Consider the following 20,274-nt stretch of genomic DNA (forward strand, 5'->3'; position numbering starts at 1 on the left):
GAAATTTAAAAATATGTGAAAACATGAAAATGAAACTGAAAACACAACAGTCCAAAACCTTTAGGATGCACTAAAAGCAATGATAAGAGGGAAGTATATACCAATACAGGCCTACCTCAAGAAAAATCTCATATAAACAACCTAACTTTACACCTAAAGGAGCTAGAAAAAGAAAAACAAATGAAACCTTAAAACAACAGAGAGAAGGAAATAATAAGGATTAGAGTAGAAATCAATGATGTAGAAACTAAAAAAACAATTGAACAAATCAATGAAACTAGGGCTGGTTCTTTGAAAAAAATTAATAAAATTGATAAGCCTCTAGCCAGACTTGTCAAAAAGGAAAGAAAAAGGACCCAAATAAATAAAATCACAAATGAGAGAGAAGAAATAATAACAAACAGCACAGAAATACAAACAATCATAAGAGAATATTATGAAAAACTGTATGTTAATAAATTGGACAACCTGGAAGAAATGAATAAATTCCTAGAAACATATAAACTACCAAAGTAGTTGACTACCAAAGTAGTCTTCCCTGAGAGAGGAAGAAATAAAAAACTTGAACAAACTGGGGCGCCTGGGTAGCGCAGTCGTTAAGCGTCTGCCTTTGGCTCAGGGCGTGATCCCGGCATTCTGGGATAGAGTCCCACATCAGGCTCCTCGGCTGGGAGCCTGCTTCTTCCTCTCCCACTCCCCCTGCTTGTGTTCCCTCTCTTGCTGGCTGTCTCTCTGTCACATAAATAAAATAAAATCTTAAAAAAAAAAAAACTTGAACAGACTGATAGCCAGAGAAGAAATTGAATCAGTTATCAAAAAACTGTCAACTCCCAACAAAGTCCAGAAGCAGATGACTTCACAGGTAAATTTTACTAAACATCTAAAAAGAGTCAATACATATTCATTTTATGAGACCAGCATTACCCTGATACCATAACCACATGGAGACACCACTAAAAAAAGAGAACTACAGGCCAATATCCCTGATGAACATCCGTATGAATAAATTCTCAAGGAAATACCAGCAAACTTATCCAACAATACATTCTAAAAAATTCACTATGATCAAGTTGGATTTATTCCTGGGCTTCATCAGCGATTCAATACTCGCAAATCAATCAATGTAATACACACATTAATAAAAGAAAGGATAAGAACCACATGATTGTTTCAATAGATTCAGAAAATGCATTTGACAAAGTACAACATCCATTCATGATAAAAGCCCTCAACAAAGTAGGTTTAGAGGGAACATACTTCAGCATAATAAAGGCCATCTAGGAAAAATATCATCCAACTAATATCATCCTTAATGTAGAAAAACTAAAAGCTTTTACTCTAGAGTCAGGAACAAGGCAGGGATGTCCACTCTCGCCACTGTCATTTAACATAGTACTGGAAGTCCTAGCCACAGCAATCAGATGATGAAAAGAAAAAAAAGACATCTAAATTAGTAAGGAAGAAGTCAAATTTTCACTAGTTACAGAACTGCTAAGACAGATACACGAATTCAGTCAAGGCACAGGATACAAAATCAATATATAGAAATCTGTTGCATTTCTTTCTCTTTTTTAAGATTTTATTTATGTATTTGACAGAAAGAGAGACAGCCAGCGAGAGAGGGAACACAAGCAGGGGGAGTGGGAGGGGAAGAAGCAGGCTCCCAGCAGAGCAGAGTGCCCGAGGTGGGGCTCAATCCCAGAACTCTGGGATCATGCCCCGAGCCAAAGGCAGATGCTTAACGACTGAGCCACCCAGGCACCGCTCTGCTGCATTTCTATACACAAATAATGAAGCAGCAGAAATAGAAACTAAGGAATCAATGCCATTTACAATTGCACCAAAACTCATAAGATGCTGAGGAATAAACCTAACCAAAGAGGTGAAAGACCTGTACCCTGAAAACTATGAAATACTGGTGAAAGAAATGGAAAAGGGCACAAAGAAATGGAAAGACATACCATTCTTATGGATTGGAAGATCAACTACTGTTAAAATGTCTATACTACCTAAAGCAATCTACACATTTAATGCAATCCCTAACAAAATATCAATGACATTTTTCACAGAGCTAGAACAAACAATCCTAAAATTTGTATGGAACCACAAAAGACCCCAAATAGCCAAAGGAACCTTGAAAAAGAAAAGCAAAGCTAGAGGCATCACAGTTCCAGAGTTCAAGTTATATTACAAAGCTGTAGTGATCCAAACAGTATGGTACTGGCACAAAAATAGACACATAGATCAATGGAACAGAATAGAAAACCCAGGAAAAAAAAGGAAAACCCAGAAATGAATCCACAACTATATGGTCAATTAATCTTCAACACAACAGGAAGGACTATGCAATGGGAAGAAGATAATCCCTTCAGCCAATGGTCTTGAGAAAACTGGACAGTAACATGCAAAAGAAGGAAATTAGACCACTTTTTTACACCAAACACAAAAATAAATTCAAAATGGATGAAAGACCTAAATGTGAGAGTTGAAATCATAAAAATCCTAGAGGAGAACACAGGCAGTAACCTCTCTGACATTGACCATAGCAACTTCTTTCTAGATATGTCTCTGGAGGCAAGGGAAATAAAAGCAAAAATAAACCATAGGGACTTCAACAAAATAAAAAGCTTCTGCACAATGAAGGAAACAATCAACAAAACTAAAAGACAACCAACAGAATGGGAGTAGATATTTGCAAATGACATATCTGATAAAGAGTTAGTCTTCGAAATATATAAAGAACTTATAAAACTCAACATCCCAAAAATGAATAATCCAATTTAAAAACTGGCAGAAGACATGAAGAGACATTTTTCCAAAGAAGACATCCAGATGACTAACAGACACATGAAAAGATGTCCAGCATCACTCATCGTCAGGAAAATACAAATGAAAACTATAATGAAATATCACCTCACACATATCAGAATGGCTAAAATCAACAACACAAGAAGCAACAGGCATTGGTGAGGATGCGGAAAAAGGGGAACATTCCTGCACCATTGGTGGAAATGCAAACTGGTGCAGCCACTCTGGAAAACAGTGTGGAGGTTCCTCAAAAAGTTAAAAATAGAACTACCCTATGATCCAGGAATTGCACTACTAGATATTAATCCAAAGAATACAAAAATACTAATTCAAATGGATACATGCACCCCAATGTTTATACTAGCATTATATACAATAGCCAAATTATGGAACTAGCCAGTGTCCATCAACAGATGAATGCATAAAGAAGAGGTGGTATATATGTACAATGGAATATTACACAGCCATAAAAGGAATAAAATCTTGCCGTTTGCTGCAACATGGATGGAGCTAGAATATTATGCTAAGCAAAATAAGCCTGTCAGAGACAAAAAAATACCATATGATTTCATTCATATGTGGAATTTAAGAAACAAAACAAATTAGCAAAGGGACCAAAAAAAGAGGGAGAGAAGCAAACCAAGAAACAGAGTCTCAACTATGGAGAACAAATTGTTGGTTACCAAAGGGGAGGTGGGTGGGGGGATAGGTTGAATAGGTGATGGGGATTAAAGAGTGCACTTGTGATGAGTAATCAGTGTTGTATCAAAGTGTTGAATCGCTATATTGTACACCTTGAAATTAATATTACACTGTATGTTAACTGACTGGAATTCAAATAAAAATTTTAAAAACAACAGAAACAAAAAGAATCTAATAAAATAAATTTTTGTATGCTCATAATATAGAATACTACATAGTAATTAAAAATAACCAAAAAGTTCTGCTGTCAGTACCTATGTGAAAGGATATTTATAGAAACAAGATTTACTTTTAAATGATTTAATATACTGTGAATAGTATGGTGCTAATATTACATTAGCCCCCATTATCCACAGGAGATACCTTCCAAGACCCCCACTGGATGCATGAAACCTTGAATAGTACCAAAACTTACACACATTGTTTTTCCCTATAGTAAAGTTTAGTTTATAAATTAGCACAATAAGATATTAACAACAATAATGATAAAAGAAAACAATTATAACAATGTACTGCAATAAAAGTTATGTGAGTGTAGTTTTTCTCTCTCTCAAAATATCTCATTGTACTGTATCCTTCTTGTGATGACATGAGATGATAAAATGCCTATGCCTACATGATGCGATGAAGTGAGGTGAATGACAGGCATTGTGACATAGCACAGTCTACAACTGACCTTTTCGCTATATGTCAGGAGTATCATTGGCTTTCAGATTGTGGTTGACCTCAGGGTAACTGAAACTATGGAAAGCAAAACTGCAGATAAAGGGACTACTGTATACTTCCTTAGTCCTTGATAGTGATACCATTAAAATACTCCATTAAGAAAGAATTGGGGGGAGAGGGGCAGAGGGAGAAGGAGAGAGAGAATCCCAAGCAGGCTCCATGCTGGGATTTGATCTCATGCCAGGGCTCGATCTCACCACCCTGAGATCATGACCTGAGCCAAAATCAAATATTCAACTGACTGAGTCACCCAAGAACCCCAAGAAATTTTATAAAGGAAATTTTTTCTTTTATTGAAAAATATTTGATATAAAATATTTTAGTGTTTTCAGATGTACATAGTGACTTGATATTTATAAGCATTATTATATGGTCACCAAATTGAGTCTGGTTACTATCTGTCAGAATTCAGTTTGTGCAATATTATTGACTATCTTCCCTATGCTGTACATTAAATCCCCCTGTCTTAATTATTTTATAACTGGAAAAATGTACTTGTTAATTCCTCTCACCTATATCATCTTCCTCCTACCACGCCCTCCCCTCTGGCAACCATCACTCTGTTCTTGGTGTTTGTGAGTCTGTTTCTGTTTGGTTTGTTTGTTCATTTGTTTTGATTTTTAGATTCCGCATATAAGTGAAACCATATGGTATTTGTCTTTCTCTAACTTATTTCACTTTTTGTACCCTCTAGGTCCATTCATATTGCAAATGGCAAAATTTTAGTCTTTTTTATGACAATAAAACTCCATTCTATGTATATGTGTGTGTGTGTATATATATATGATATGTATATATATATGGTATGTATATATGTGTATATTTATATAAATGATATGTATATATACGATATATATATCGTATATATACACACATATATATATATGATATATATATATCATATCTTCCTTATTCATTCATTTATCAATGAACACTTGGGTTGCTTACATATATATTGGATATTGCAAATTATGCTGCATATGCATATATCTTTTTGAATTAGTGTTTTTGTTTTCTTCAGGTAAATACCCAGTATTCAAATTATTGGATAACCTAGTATTTCCATTTTTAATTTTTTGAGGAACCTCCATGCTGTTTTCCACAATGGATGTGCCAGTTGACATTCCCACTAACAATGCATGGTTCCTTTTTCTCCACAACTACTCCTCAACCACTTACTATTTCTGTTTTTTTTTTTTTTAATTTTAGCCATTCTAACAAGTGTAAGGTGATATCTCATTGTGGCTTTGATTTTCATTTCAATGTGATTTTAAAATTTCTTTTTCTGAAAGATCATTATTAGTGTATAGAAACATGACTGATTTCTTCATATTGATTTTGTATCTGGAAACTTATTAGCATTTCCCTTACGGCTTTCATTTCCTTTCTGAATTTGCTTATCAGGTTTTTTTTAAGATTTTATTTATTTATTTTGACAGAGGGAGATAGCCAGCGAGAGAGGGAACACAAGCAGGGGGAGTGGGAGAGGAAGAAGCAGGCTCCCAGCGGAGGAGCCGGATGTGGGACTCGATCCTAGAACGCCAGGATCACGCCCTGAGCCGAAGGCAGCCGCCTAACGACTGCGCTACCCAGGCGCCCCTGCTTATCAGTTCTAATAGCTTTTATGGAGGAGGCTTTAGGGTATTCTACATAGAGTATCATGTCATATACAAATAATAAGTTTTACTTCTTCCTTTTTAGTTTAGATGCCTTTTGGTTATTTTTGTTGCTTAATCGCTGTTGTTAAAACTTTCCATACTATGTGGAGTAAAAGTGGCAAAAGTGGGCAAACTTGTCTTATTCCCAATCTTGGAAGAAAGACCTCAGATCTTCATTATTGAGTTAAGTTATCTGTGTGGGTTTGTCATATATAGCCTTTATCATGTTGAGGTATGTTCCCTCTGTACATACTTATAGAGAGATTTTTTAAAAATTATCAATGGATGTTGAATTTTGTCAAATGCTCTTTTTGTATTTATTGAGATGATCACATGATTTTTACCCTTTGCTTTGTTAATGTGGTGTATCACATTGATTGAGTTGTGGATATTGAACCATCTTTGCAAACCTGAAATAAATTTCACTTGATCATGTTGTATGGTTCTTTCAACATATTGTTGAATTCAGCCTGCTGATATTTTGTTGAGGGGTTTTATATCTATGTTCACTAGGGATATTAGTGTGTAATTTTCTTTATTTTTTAGGGTTTTTGTTTAAGTATCAGAGTAACACTAGCCTTGTGGAATGTGTTCGGAAGCATTCCCTTCTCTTCCTTTTTTTTGGAATAGTTTAAGTAGTAACCCTTCTTTAAAGGTTTGGTAGGATTTGGGGTGCCTGAGTGATACAGTTCATTGAGCATTGGACTCTTGGTTTCGGCCCAGGTCATGATCTCAGGGTCCTGGAGTCATGTCTGGCTCCATGCTCAGGGCAGAGTCTGCTTAGGATTCTCTCTCCCTCATCTTCTGCCCCTCTCCCCTCAAATAAATAAGTAAACCTTTAAGAAAAATAGATATTTGGTAGAATTCTCCAGTGAAGCTGTCTAATTCTGGGCCTTTGTTTGATGGTGTTTTTATTAATGATTTAATTTCATTATTAAGTAATTTGTCTATTCAGATTTTCTATTACTTACTGATTAAGTCTTGGAAGTTTATGTTTCTAGGAATTTACCCATGTCTTCTAGGTTGACCAGTTTGTTGGTGTGTCATTGTTCTAGGGTTGTCTTATGATCCTTTGTATTTCTGTGATATTGGTTGTAACTTCCCCACTTTCATTTCTGATTTCATTTATTTAGGTACTCTCTTTTTTAAAAAAAAAAAGATATTAATTAATTATTTATTTATTTGAGAGAGAGAAAACAAGAGAACACAAGCAGGGTGAGGAACCATATGATCCTCTCAATGGATAAGAAAAAGCATTTGACAAAATACAACATCCTTCCTGGATTAAAACTCTCCACAGTGTAGGGATAGAGGGAACATACCTCAACATCATAAAAGCCATCTAAGAAAAGCCCACAGCAAATACTATTCTCAATGGGGAAAAACTGAGAGCTTTTCCTGTAAGGTCAGGAACACGACAGGGATGCCCATTATCACCACTTTTGTTCAACATAGTACTAGAAGTCCTAGCCTCAGCCATCAGACAACAAAAAGAAATAAAGGCATTCAAATTGTCAAAGAAGTCAAATTCTCTTCACAGATGACATAATACTTTATGTGGGAAACCCAAAAGACTCCATCCCCAAATTACTAGAACTCGTACAGCAATTCAGCCGTATGTGGCAGGATACAAAATCAATGCACAGAAATCAGTTGCATTTCTATACACTAACAATGTGACAGAAGAAAGAGAAATTAAGGAATTGATCCTATTTACAATTGCACCAAAAAACATAAGATATCTAACAATAATCCTAACCAAAGAGGTGAAGGATCTATACTCTAGAAACTACAGAACACTTATGAAAGAAATTGAGAAAGACACAAAGAGATGGAAAAACATTCCATGTTCATGGACTGGAAGAATAAATATTGTTAAAATGTCCATGCTGCCCAGAGCAATCTACACATTCAATGCAATCCTTATCAAAATAACATCGACATTTTTCACAGAGCTGGAACAAGCAATCCTAAAAGTTGTACGGAACCAGAAAAGACTCTGAATAGCCAGAGGAATGTTGACAAAGAAAACCAAAGCTGGGGACATCACAATGCCTGATTTCAAGCTATTCCTTATGTTCCACAAATGAGTGAACCCATATGATAATTGTCTTTCTCTGCTTGACTGATTCCATTTAGCATAATCCCCTCCAGTTCCACCCATGTCAATGCAAATGGGGTGGGTATTCATCCTTTCTGATAGCTGAGTAATATTCCATTGTATATATGAACCACTCCTTTATCCATTCATTTGTTGAAGGGCATCTCAGCTCCTTCCACAGTTTGGCTATTGTGGACATTGCTGCTATGAGCTTTCGTGTGCAGGTGCCCATTCTTTTTCACTAAATCTCTATCTTTGGTGTAAATAGCCAGCAGTGCAATTGCTGGGTCATAGGGTAATTCCATTTTTAATGTTCCAAGGAACCTCCATACTGTTTTCCAGAGTGGCTGCACCAGCTTGCATTCCCACCAACAGTGGAACAGAGTTCCCCTTTCTCCACAATCTCACCAACATTTGTGGTTCCCTGTCTTGTTAATTTTAGCCATTCTGACTGGTGTAAGGTGGTATCTCATTGTGGTTTTGACTTATATTTCACTGATGGCTAGTCATGTTGAACATTTTTTCATGTGTCTGTAAGCCATTTGTATGCCTTCTTTGGAGAAGTGTCTGTTCATGTCTTCTGCCCATTTCTTGACTGGATTATTTGTTTTTAGGGTGTCAAGTTTGAGAAGTTCTTTATAGATCTTGGATACCAGCCCTTTATCTGTAATGTCATTTGCACATATCTTCTCCCATTCCATGGGTTGCCTCTTAGTTTTGTTGACTGTTTCCTTTGCTGTGCTTTCTATCTTGATGAAGTCCCAATAGTTCATTTTTACTTTTGTTTCCTTTCTTTTTAGAGACTTGAAAGAAGTCACTGTGGCCAATGTCAAAGAGGTTACTGCCTATTTTTTGCCCTAGAATTTTGATGGATTCCTATCTCACATTTAGGTCTTTCATCCGTTTTGAGTTTATCATTGTGTATGGTGTAAGAGAATGGTCCAGTTTCATTCTTTGCATGTGGCTGTCCAATTTTCCCAGCACCATCTATTGAAGAGACTATCTTTTTCAATTGGATATTCTTTACTGCTTTGTCAAAGATTAGTTGACCACAGTGTTGAGGGTCCATTTTTTGTGCTCTCTATTCTGTTCCATTGATCTATGTGTCTGTTTTTGTGTCAATACCGTGCTGTCTTGATGATCATAGCTTTGTAATATAGCTCAAAGTCAGGCATTGTGATGTCCCCAGCTTTGGTTTTCTTTGTCAACATTTCCCTGGCTATTCAGAGTCTTTTCTGGTTCCATACAAATTTTGGAATTGCTTGTTTCAGCTCTGTAGAAAAATGTCGATGGTATTTTGATAAGAATGCTTTGAACGTGTAGATTGCTCTGGGCAGCATGGACATTTTAACAATGTTTATTCTTCCAGTCCATGAACATGGAATGTTTTTCCATCTCTTTGTGTCTTTCTCAATTTCTTTCATAAGTGTTCTGTAGTTTGTTGGTCTACAGATCTTTTACCTCTTTAGTTAGGTTTATTCCTGGGTATCTTATGGGTTTCGGTACAATTGTAAATAGGATCGATTCCTTAACTTTTCTTTCTTCTGTCTTGTTGTTAGCATATAGAAATACAACTGATTTTTGTGCATTGATTTTGTATCCTGTCATGTTGCTGAGTTTCTGTCCCCTACAACAAGGTCTTGAATTTGTTCTGGTAATCCCTTAGATCCTAATCCTGGTTGTAGATTTCAGAGACCCGAAGTGTGATAGACTTTACTGGAAACCATATCAAAAAGTGTGACAGCTATAAACATGGAGACTATGGCCGCTTGTAGGTTTGGGGTAGCAGAAAAAAAATAATGAAATAAATTACCACAAAACCAAAAGAAAAATATATAACAAAAAACCAGTGTACTAAAAAAGGAATGTGGCAATAATGCTTTGGCCTTGAGAATCCACTTGGCACAGCAACAGCTTAAGGACCTTGGCAACAGGCAAAGCAAGTATAGCATGTTTTAAATGAACAGGGAACCATAGCCCAGGAGACTAGTTTAGCTTTAGAAACTTCAGAAGGCAAACCAAAGGATTATCAAGAAATAAAGGGAAAGAACTCTTAATATCTTAGAGCTCAAATTTAGCTTACATTAGAAGGAAAAGAAGGATGTACTCCTAAAGATGTCCTTAGGCCTGGAGAATTTTGATTTGAGACTAGGAAAGGGGAGAGTATATTTTCTGTTGTTAAGTCAAGGAAGATAACTCAAATCTAAGAGATTTCACAGAAAAGGAAAAATATGAGAGGAAACTGGAATGACCTCCCTTACCCCACCCCTCTTGCAAGGAAACCCACATCCAGAAAACTATTTAGGTGCCTTCACAAAACTGCAGAGTCATTAATAAGAGCAAGCTATAATCCTTTTGATGACTGATTATAAAATATTCAGAAAAAAATCAAGAGTGAAAGATTATGATGAATAGTGTAGGATACTTCAAGCATTATTTAGTGAGTTTCACAGTGCTTGTCATTAGAGAATCAGGTGTAGCCTGGACCAGGAGGGAACATGCTCATGCACTTAAGGAGTTAGGGCTCCAAGGGAAGGGGAGAAATGATTAAATCACTAAAGTTGGATTTCAATATATATAGGTCTGGTCTGCATTAGATAATTGAATGATGCAAAGATACCTCCTGGAAGAAACATCCCTATTCTTTACAGGGATGTAAAGGTGGGTAGGGAGGTTTTATTTGACCAGCAGATGTTATCTGAAGACCTGGAAAATTTTTTTCTTTACAACTTTCACTATGGGAGGGATTCCATAAGGTTAAACCTGAAGAAAGATGTTTGGAAAACAAATGTCAAGATCACAAAACAAAGAGAAAGGAAAAGAGACAAAAGACACTGATACAGCAAATAGTGTGATCCTATATATGGTAGAGAAGACACAGGACCTTAAGAAATAAATAAGGGGAAAACAGAAGGAAGTAGAAGAATTGGAGACATATGCCAGTGCTGCTAGGGGAAAAAAGAAAGACAGCCGAAAGAATGTTGTACTACACGTTACACAAGACCTACAAAATTAAAAACCCTAGAGAAAGCAAGGTTTCAGGAAAGAAGACATAACTGAAAACATACTGGTTCTTACTGAGTGGCACAACTTTTGGAAGCATCAATAACATCAGCTTAAGTTCAGGGATTTGTTGAAGGTGATTTACTTGTTATTTGTGAGGACAAGAGGTGAACCTTTCTTAAAAGCAGGTTTTGTAGTCCTAAGGAATGTGGAGCAGACAGCAACAACAGCAGCCACTGTAGCACAGAACTAAACCCTTGAGTGTGGTTGTTAAGCAAAGAGAGAGTGAAAAGGAAAGGATTACAACTTCCTCACCTCCACTCCCTCCCTCAAGGAGGACCTAGTAATATGATTGGCTCAGATCCCTTGAGCCACATTTGCTACTGTGTTTGGGTTGGTCACTATGGGTTAAAAGGTTATATACCGCCCAATGTCTTTCTCTTTAGCGCTTTTCTGTCATTTAGAGAAATTAAAACACTAAGCCAGAGTCTCCTGCATGCCCAGCCATTTTGATTTCTTGCCTCCTTAACTTGGAATTTCAGGTACTTAATAGTTCTAATCAATTCAGTGGTCAATTGCTAATAAGATTGGGACTTGGTAGGAAAAAATGAAGCCATTTTTGGACCTTCAGCCTAAGGTATGTACTAAAATCCAGCTTTCCAGATAGCCCTGTACCACAGTACTGGGCACTAATTCCAGTAATCACAAAGTAGTGTTTTAATTCTTATCTATCCTTGTCTCTTGTGTGTATAGACCCTTTATGGCTCTAATTACAAGAGACATAATGAGGTTAAGTCAAAACATGAGTATTCCTGAATCCCTGTCTGTAACACCAAATTACTATGGTCAAAAACCTTATCCTAGCCTTTAGCAGTGAGGACTTTTGGCATCAGGGCTTACAGGGCCGGCCACATCCATTAGGATATGAACAAGAAACGGACTAGAAATTAGGCAAAAATTGGCCAGTCCCTGGAACCACTGTCACTAATAAATTACTTTCTGATCTCTAGCTAAAACTTGCTGTAGAAACCTTATCATCCCTAGTGCATTCCTTTTATGACCATTTAGTATCTCCCTCTAAAAGCCCCACATCAATGAAATCCCTCTGGAAATGAAGTTAGCTTCTTATTGCTAAGCTGATCAATCAATATGGGGTGGAGGAACAAAAAGTTGATTTCTCAGTAACTGGAAATAGCTTTTCATTGCCATTCTACTGTTTCATGTGGCTTCTTGCTGGGGAAATAATGGATGATTTGTTTCTTTATATAGGCTTTCTGTACTTCCCAAATTTTCTATAATGTATATTCACCACCTTGATAAAAAATCAGGTAAATTGAAGGGATTGAATTAGGAGAGAAAGAGAGAGATCTTTGCTCATAATTGCAGTCTGATCTTGGAAATCAAAGCCATAGTCCTCAACGGAGAACTGTCAATATTGAAATTCTGTTATGAGGAATGATGTGTATCATAACAAATGATAAATAATATACTATTTGCATGTTTCACATTTGTAGGCCAACATATTACTAAATTTTTTCCCAAAACAATTAACTGCTATCTCAAAGGGTAAACATTCTCTGAAAGACAAAACTGATTTTTAGATTTTATCTTAGTATCCCTCAGTCTTAATTGTCCTTTCTACAGGGGATGGGGTTATAAAATGGTTATTTTCAATTATCCTGTATGTTCTTAGGGAAAAACATGGTACTTAAAATGTTGGTGAGAGATCCCAGATACTGGTATGGTACAAGGCCCTGGTAACCTTAGGATGTAAAACAGGAATAATAACATCTTCCCGTAATAGAGGAAGAATGAGTCATATTCCATAAAGAGTTTTTGACATCCGGGAGTGAAAAGTTGAGTTTGTTCTTAGGAACATGGAACAGACTACATCTTTAGCTGTTATCAGAAAGAACAATGCCCAATCTAAGTTTGGAAGTCCTTGTTAGTGTCGATAAAGAATCGATTAGGCTACATTGCATTCCTAGAAGACAGAGTCTCTGGCGTGGCCTCAGAATTCTTCAACTTGTCTTTCACCAAGTAAAGATGAAACAGCCCTCATTCTCACCATTGAAGGTAAGATGGGCTCTCTGGTTTTTATGAGGGCCTGTGATATGGTCTTCCTTGACTGTTTTTTAAATCAACTTACCAATTTTTTATGTCTATGGTTCAATGAACATTGAGAAATATATACACCATGTAACTGCCACATCAATCAAGAGATAGAATATTACTATCACTCCAAAATATTGCTTCATGCTCCTTATCCAACTCCCAGCCTCAGGAAGCCACTGATCTGTTTTTGGTCATAATTGGTTAGTTTTATCTTTTCTAGAATTCTGGTAGGTGAAGTCATGCAGTATATACTATCTTATGTCTGGCTTTTTAAACTCAGCATACTTTTTTGAAATTCATCCATATTATTTTTTTTCATCCATATTGTTATATGTACCAGTATTCATGCTTTGTAAAAACAGGTTTGTTGGAATATTATTTATGTACCATGAAATAGATAAACTGTGATACATTCATTTGATGGAATACAGTACAGCAACAAAAAGGATTTGCCAAGTTCCTCACTCCACCATTTTGAAAGTCTAACTCCTTTCATTTCATTACTTTATATTGTTGTATATTTCATTTATGTATGTGTATGGTGTGAAGTAGTGGTCATGGTTTGCTTTTTTCCCCATACAAATATCCAGCTATTCCCGTACTATTTATTAAAAACACTGTCAGTTCTCTGTTGAATTTCCTTTGTACTTTTTTAAAAAAAGATTTATTTATTTATTTATTTATTTATTTATTTATTTGAGAGAGTGAGCGAGCACAAGTGGGAGGGGCAGAGAGAGAGAGACTCTCAAGTACACTACATGCTGAGGGTGGGGCCGAACACAGGGCTTGATCTCACATCCCTGAGATCACAACCTGAGCTGAAACCAAAAGTCAGGGGTTTAACTAACTATGCCAACCCAGGTGCCCCTCCTTTGTACTTTTGTCAAAGATCAAGTGAAATAAAATATTTGCAAATCACATATTCAACAAAGAATATATAGATAACTTTCTAAACTCAACAGTGAGAAAACAAAGAACCCTATTTTTTAATGGACAAGAGACTTGAACAGATGTTTCACCAAAGAAGATATCCAATTGGCAAACAAACACAAGAAAAGATGTTCAACATTAATAGCCATTAGTAAAATCTAAACTAAGAACACAGATGGGGGTGCCTGGGTGGCTCAGTCAGTTAAGCATCTGACTTTGGCTCAGGTCGTGATCTCAGGGTCCTGGGTTCAAGTCCCATTTCTGATTTCACACTCAGTAGGGAGCCTGCTTCCCCCCTCCCTCTGCCTCTTTCCCTCCCTCCCCCCACTTATGCTCTCTCTCTCTCTCTTTCTTTCTCTCTCTCAAACAAATAAATAAAATATTTAAAAAACAAGAACAAAAAAGAGCAAGAAAATGTACAGATGACTAAAGAGTACATGCAAACATTCATCACGTATCAGAGAAGTGCAAATAAAGACCATTACATATCTGTCAGCTGGCTAAAATAAAAAATATTTATAATGTCAAATGCTGGTGAGAATGCAGAGAAAATTGATAAATGTTAAATGCTGGTGAGGATGCATCAACTTAAGGACTCCTTTATATTGATGATCGGATTGTAAAATGGTACAGCCACTCTAGAAAATATTGTGAAAGTTTTATAAAACATTAAACAGAGGATTTCTTCCAGAATGGAGACATGAAATGCTCCATGAACCCTCTTCCCACCAAACCAACTATAACTGGTGAAGATTATTTTTAAAAAACAACCATTTAAAATCTCTGGAAATGTTCCTAAGGGTATAGAGCAAATGAAGAGATATTTACTGAAGAAAATGTACTAAATCTTGGTAAAAGCAGTGAGAATCTAAACTCAGTGACATAAGCTCCACAGTGGGCAAGTAAATCAAAGATGATGGGGTTTCTTTCCAGAAGGGGTAGGCAACCAGCATTTCTCATTTTGCCCAGGTTCATGTTGCAGCTCTATTCCAACCAAGCATGATTGAGAGGATGGGGCTTCTTTCTCCCAACCAGACTTAACTAATAGTATGGAAGTCTCACCTAGGCATGGCAGGCCAAAAAGACTTGTCCCCTATCACCCTCACCCCAGCTGACTTATAGGATATTTTCCACATCAAGAAATGCAAGATGCACTACTTATAAAGCAGGTGACCTCTGATACAGGTCACTGTTCCCAACTCCAGCTGGGGAGCAGTGACACAGAGATTTTGTTCCAGGGCAGCCATAAGAATAGAGAACTCTGAAACTCTCCCGAAGGGAACTGACTTTATTTGGAGCACAGTGTGGGGAAGTTCAAGCCAAAGGATGCTCTTGAAACACTGGAGATTTTTGTGGTCAGTAACCAAGAGGCTAGTAGCTTCATGAGAACACACTAAACTAACTATAGGCCAATTTACTAGAGAGACTGAGGGGAAAAGACAACTAAGAAAAGCCCTCCTGGAGTCAGAGCAAAACTCAAAGGCTGGCCTCAAAAACTACCTCTGCAAAGGGGTCCAAGTTTAATTGGATCAGGCTGAGGAGCAGTGTATGCCACAGGGCATTGTTTGAAAACAGTAGAGCAATTAGCCGGCAATTAGTGGTGCCTAACAGCTCTCTGTATTACCAACAAAGGCAGACAGCTTAACAGAGAGATCAGAGAAAGAGACAACAAGGAGCTCTGCAAAACCACTGTCATTTCAGAGTGACTGCATGCATGCCTAAAACTGTGCCTTCTGAGGAATGACATTAGGGTTTGTACATGATAGAAGAAATGGGCTACACTATAAAATAGTACATCCATGTCACAAAGCAAAAACAAAAGCAAGCAAATAATGATAACAATAAACCCTGAGAAAGGGAGGGTCAGTATAGAGTTGCTACAATATATTATCTAAAATATCCAGTTTAAAACAAAAATATATATTGGAAATGAAAAAAACAGGAAAGTGTAACTTGTACACAAGAAAGGAGGCAGAAACTGAAACTGCCAGTGAGAGGGCCTTGATGTTAGATTTGGGAAACAAAGATTGCAGATTTGCTATTTTAATAAATATGCTCAAAGGACTAGAGGAAATTAGTATCCAAAATCTATAAAGAACTTACAAAACTCAACACCCAAAAAAATGAATAATCCAATTTAAAAATGGACAGAAGAGATAAATAGATATTTTTCCAAAGAAGACATGGAGGTGGCCAACTGATGTATGAAAAGATGCTCAACCTCACTCAAGAAATGTATCGAGAAAATACAAATCAAAACTATAATGAGATACCACCTCACACATCAGAATGGCTAAAATCAACAACACAAGAAACAACAGGTGTTGATGAAGATGCAGAGAAAGGGGAACCTTCCTGCACCATTCGTGGAAATGTAAACTGATGCAGCCACTTCAGAAAGCAGTATGAAGGGTCCTCAAAAAGTTAAAAATAGAACTACCCTATGACCCAGAAATTTCACTACTAGGTATTTACCCAAAGGATACAAAAATACTGATTCAAAGGAGTACATGAACCCTGATGTTTATAGCAGCATTATCAACAATAGCCAAATTATAGGAAGAGCCCAAATGTCCATTGACTGATGAATGGATAAAAAAAGATGTGGTATATATATCCACAACGGAATTTACTCAGCCATTAAAAAGAATGAAGTCCTGCCATTTGCAATGACATGGAAGGAACTAGAAAGCATTATGCCAAGTGAGATAAGTCAGTCAGTGAAAAACAAATACCATACAATTTCACTCATATATGGAATTTAAGAAACAAAACAGATAAACATGGGGGGGGGGGAAGAGAGGCAAACCAGGAAACAGACTCTTAACCATAGATAACAAACTGAGGGTTACTGGAGGGAAGGTGTGTGGGGGAATGGGTAAAATAGGTGATGGGGATTAAGGAGTGCACTTGTGATGAGCACCAAGTATTGAATCACCATATTATACACCTGAAACTAATATTACACTGTTAACTAACTGGAATTTAAACAAAAACTAAAAAAAGAACAAAAGGAAACCTTGCTTTATGAAATAAAGGGAAGTATGAAGAAAATGTCTCAATACAAAGATAAATTATTTTTAAAAATAAAAGTTCTGGAGTTTAAAAGTACAATAACAAAAGTGAAAAATTCACTAGAGAGGCTCTAGTAGATTTGAAAGACTTTAAACTGGTAGAAGGAAGAATTAGTGAACTTGAAGACAGATTAATAGAGATTATGTAACCTTAAGAATAAAGAGAAAAAAGAATACAGAAATGTGAATACGGCCTCAGAGATGTGTACAACATTAAGTGCACCAACATATAAGGAAGAGAGAAAAGGAGCACAAAAAATATTCAAATAAATAATGGAGAGCAGAATGATGATATATTCAAAATGTTGAAAGGGAAAAAAATCCTGTAAATCAATAATTGTATACCCAACAAAGCTATCTTATAAGAATGAAGGCAAAATGAAGACATTACCAAATAAGCAAAAACTGAAAGAATTGATTGCTAGCAGGTCTGCTGTATGAGAAATATTAAAGGAAGATCCTCAGGTTGGCAGGAAGTGACCCCAGGCAAAATTAACTGGTCTAAATATCTCCTGTGAATATAGATACAGAAATCCTCAACAACAACAACAACAACAACAACAACAAAACTAGCAACCTGAATCCAGCAATATATAGAAAGGTTTACATACCACAACCAAATAGGATTTAGCCCAAGAATGCAAGTTTGTTTTAAATATAAAAATTAGTCCTCATCATGATAAACATACTCCTAATCCCCTTCACCTATTTCACTCGTCTACCCACCCACCTCCCCTCTGGTAACCACCAGTTCTATTTTATTTTTTTATTTTTTATTTTTTTTAAGGCCAGGTAGATTTACTTTATTTTATTTTATATTTTATTTTATTTTATTCTATTCTTTTTTATAATCATATTTTTTATTATATTATGTTAGTCACCATACAGTACATCCCTGGTTTTTGGTGTAAAGTTTGATGATTCATTAGTTGCATATAACACCCAGTGCACCATGCAATACGTGCCCTCCTTACTACCCATTACATTGTATACCTGAAACTAATATGACTGTAGTTAATTATACTTGAATTAAAAAAGTTATTTGCAAAAAAATTTTTTTTAATTACCTATCAAGAGAAAAACAGGGGCGCCTGGGTGGCTCAGGTGGTTGAGCACCCAATTCTTGATTTCAGCTCAGGTGACAACTTCAGGGTCATGAGATCGAGCCCCGCCATCATGCTCTGAGTTCAGCGTGGAGTCTGCTTAAGACTCTCCCTCCCTCTCCCTCTGCCTCTCCCCACCATGCTCTCTCTAAATCAATCAATCTTAAAAAAAAAAAAAAACAGGAAAACAACATCTTTAGCACATTTATGTAACATGTACTTTACTCAAAATTTCATTCATAATTGGTACATACACATACCTTTGATGAAAAATGTCACATTCTCTTGTGTACATGAGGTACCTTTAAAGTTACATCTCAGCAACTTTTGGGCAGCGGTTTTTGAACTTGGAGCTTATGATAAAGCTAACCATACAAAAAGGGGTCTTTAGCGCTATGTAGCCATCTTATGTTCCCACAGTCCATTGTCTTTCCTAAACTCCCAGATGACCATTCAACAAATAGTCATTCAACAAGTATTTACAGAGCACATACTGTGCTCCAGGCAGTGTTCTAAGTGTCACAGATATATCAGGGAACAAAAGAGGCAACAATGCCTACTCTCCTTACACACTAGTGAGAAGAGGCAAACAAATAAATTATACATCAAGGAAGGAGACACAGGGTAGTCGGGGAAAACCTCATTGAGAAAGTGGCATAAGTACAGGTACAGGACATGAGGGAGTGAGTCAAGCAGATATCCAAGGAAAGATCCTTGCTATAGAGGGAACAGCTAGTGCAAAGCCCTAGAGCAAGGTATGCATATGGGATCCACGTACAAGAGGGTACAGAGGAGCTGTGTGATAACTCTATGCTGGCCAAGCATGGGCTGACCCCACCTATAGGACAACTTCTACCCAAAGAGTGGGCTAATGGTGGCCCTGAATTCTCATTTCCAAGTTCCGTGCATATGTATTTACAGTAACACATAATTTTCTACTTCTTTCTCTCACTGCTTTATGCAAATATCAAGTCAAACTACAGCTTTGAAAAATATATATAGTATATACTTTATCCCAAACGTACTCTGATAACATCATCTTTCATTTTCACAATTTTTTTAAAGATCTTCTATTATAATTGTGGCATAATTTCTTCTTTGACCTAATTATTATTGAGAAGAGTATTTAAGAGGCTAGAAACTGGTGTTTTATTTATTTTATTGCTTCCAAGTATCATTATACTTTGGCCTGAGAATTTGTCCTTTAAAACTGGTGTTGGGGCGCCTGGGTGGCACAGCGGTTGGGCGTCTGCCTTCGGCTCAGGGCGTGATCCTGGCATTATGGGATCGAGCCCCACGTCAGGCTCCTCCACTATGAGCCTGCTTCTTCCTCTCCCAGTCCCCCTTCTTGTGTTCCCTCTCTCGCTGGCTGTCTCTATCTCTGTTGAATAAATAAATAAAATCTTTAAAAAAAAACTGGTGTTTTCTTTGTATTAGTTGATTTGCTTTGTGATTTAATATATGGTCAATTTTTAAAAAATAAATAAATAAATAAGTCAATGTAATACACCATATTAACAGAGTGAGGGACAAAAACTACATGATCCATTCAAGAGATGTTGAAAAGCATTTGACAAAATCCAATACCCTTTCATGATAAAAACACTCAACTCATTAGAAATGTAAGGGAGATTTCTCAGTATGACAGAGAGTTTCTACAAAAAACCCCACAGGTATCATCATATGCAATAGTGAAAAAATGAAAGTTGTCCTCCGAATGTCAAGAACAAGACAAAGATATCCCTCTCATCACTTCTATACAGCACTGTGCTGGAAGTTCTAGCCAGGGCAATTAGGCAAGAAAATGAAGTAAAAGACATGTAGATTTAAAAAGAAGTAAACTAAATCTGTTTGCAGATGACACCATCTTGTACATAATAAATGCTAAAGAATTTCCAAAAAACTACTAGAGCTAATAAGTGAATCTATCAATGTACCAAAACAATTGCACTTCTCTACACATAAAACAAACAATCTGAAAATGAAATTAAGAAAATTCCTATTATAATAGCATCAAAACGAATAAAATAGGAATAAATTTAACAAGGAAGTTC

The sequence above is a fragment of the Ursus maritimus genome (genome assembly GCF_017311325.1).
Source record: "Ursus maritimus isolate PB19 chromosome X unlocalized genomic scaffold, ASM1731132v1 scaffold_X1, whole genome shotgun sequence".
Classification (NCBI taxonomy): Eukaryota; Metazoa; Chordata; class Mammalia; order Carnivora; family Ursidae; genus Ursus; species Ursus maritimus.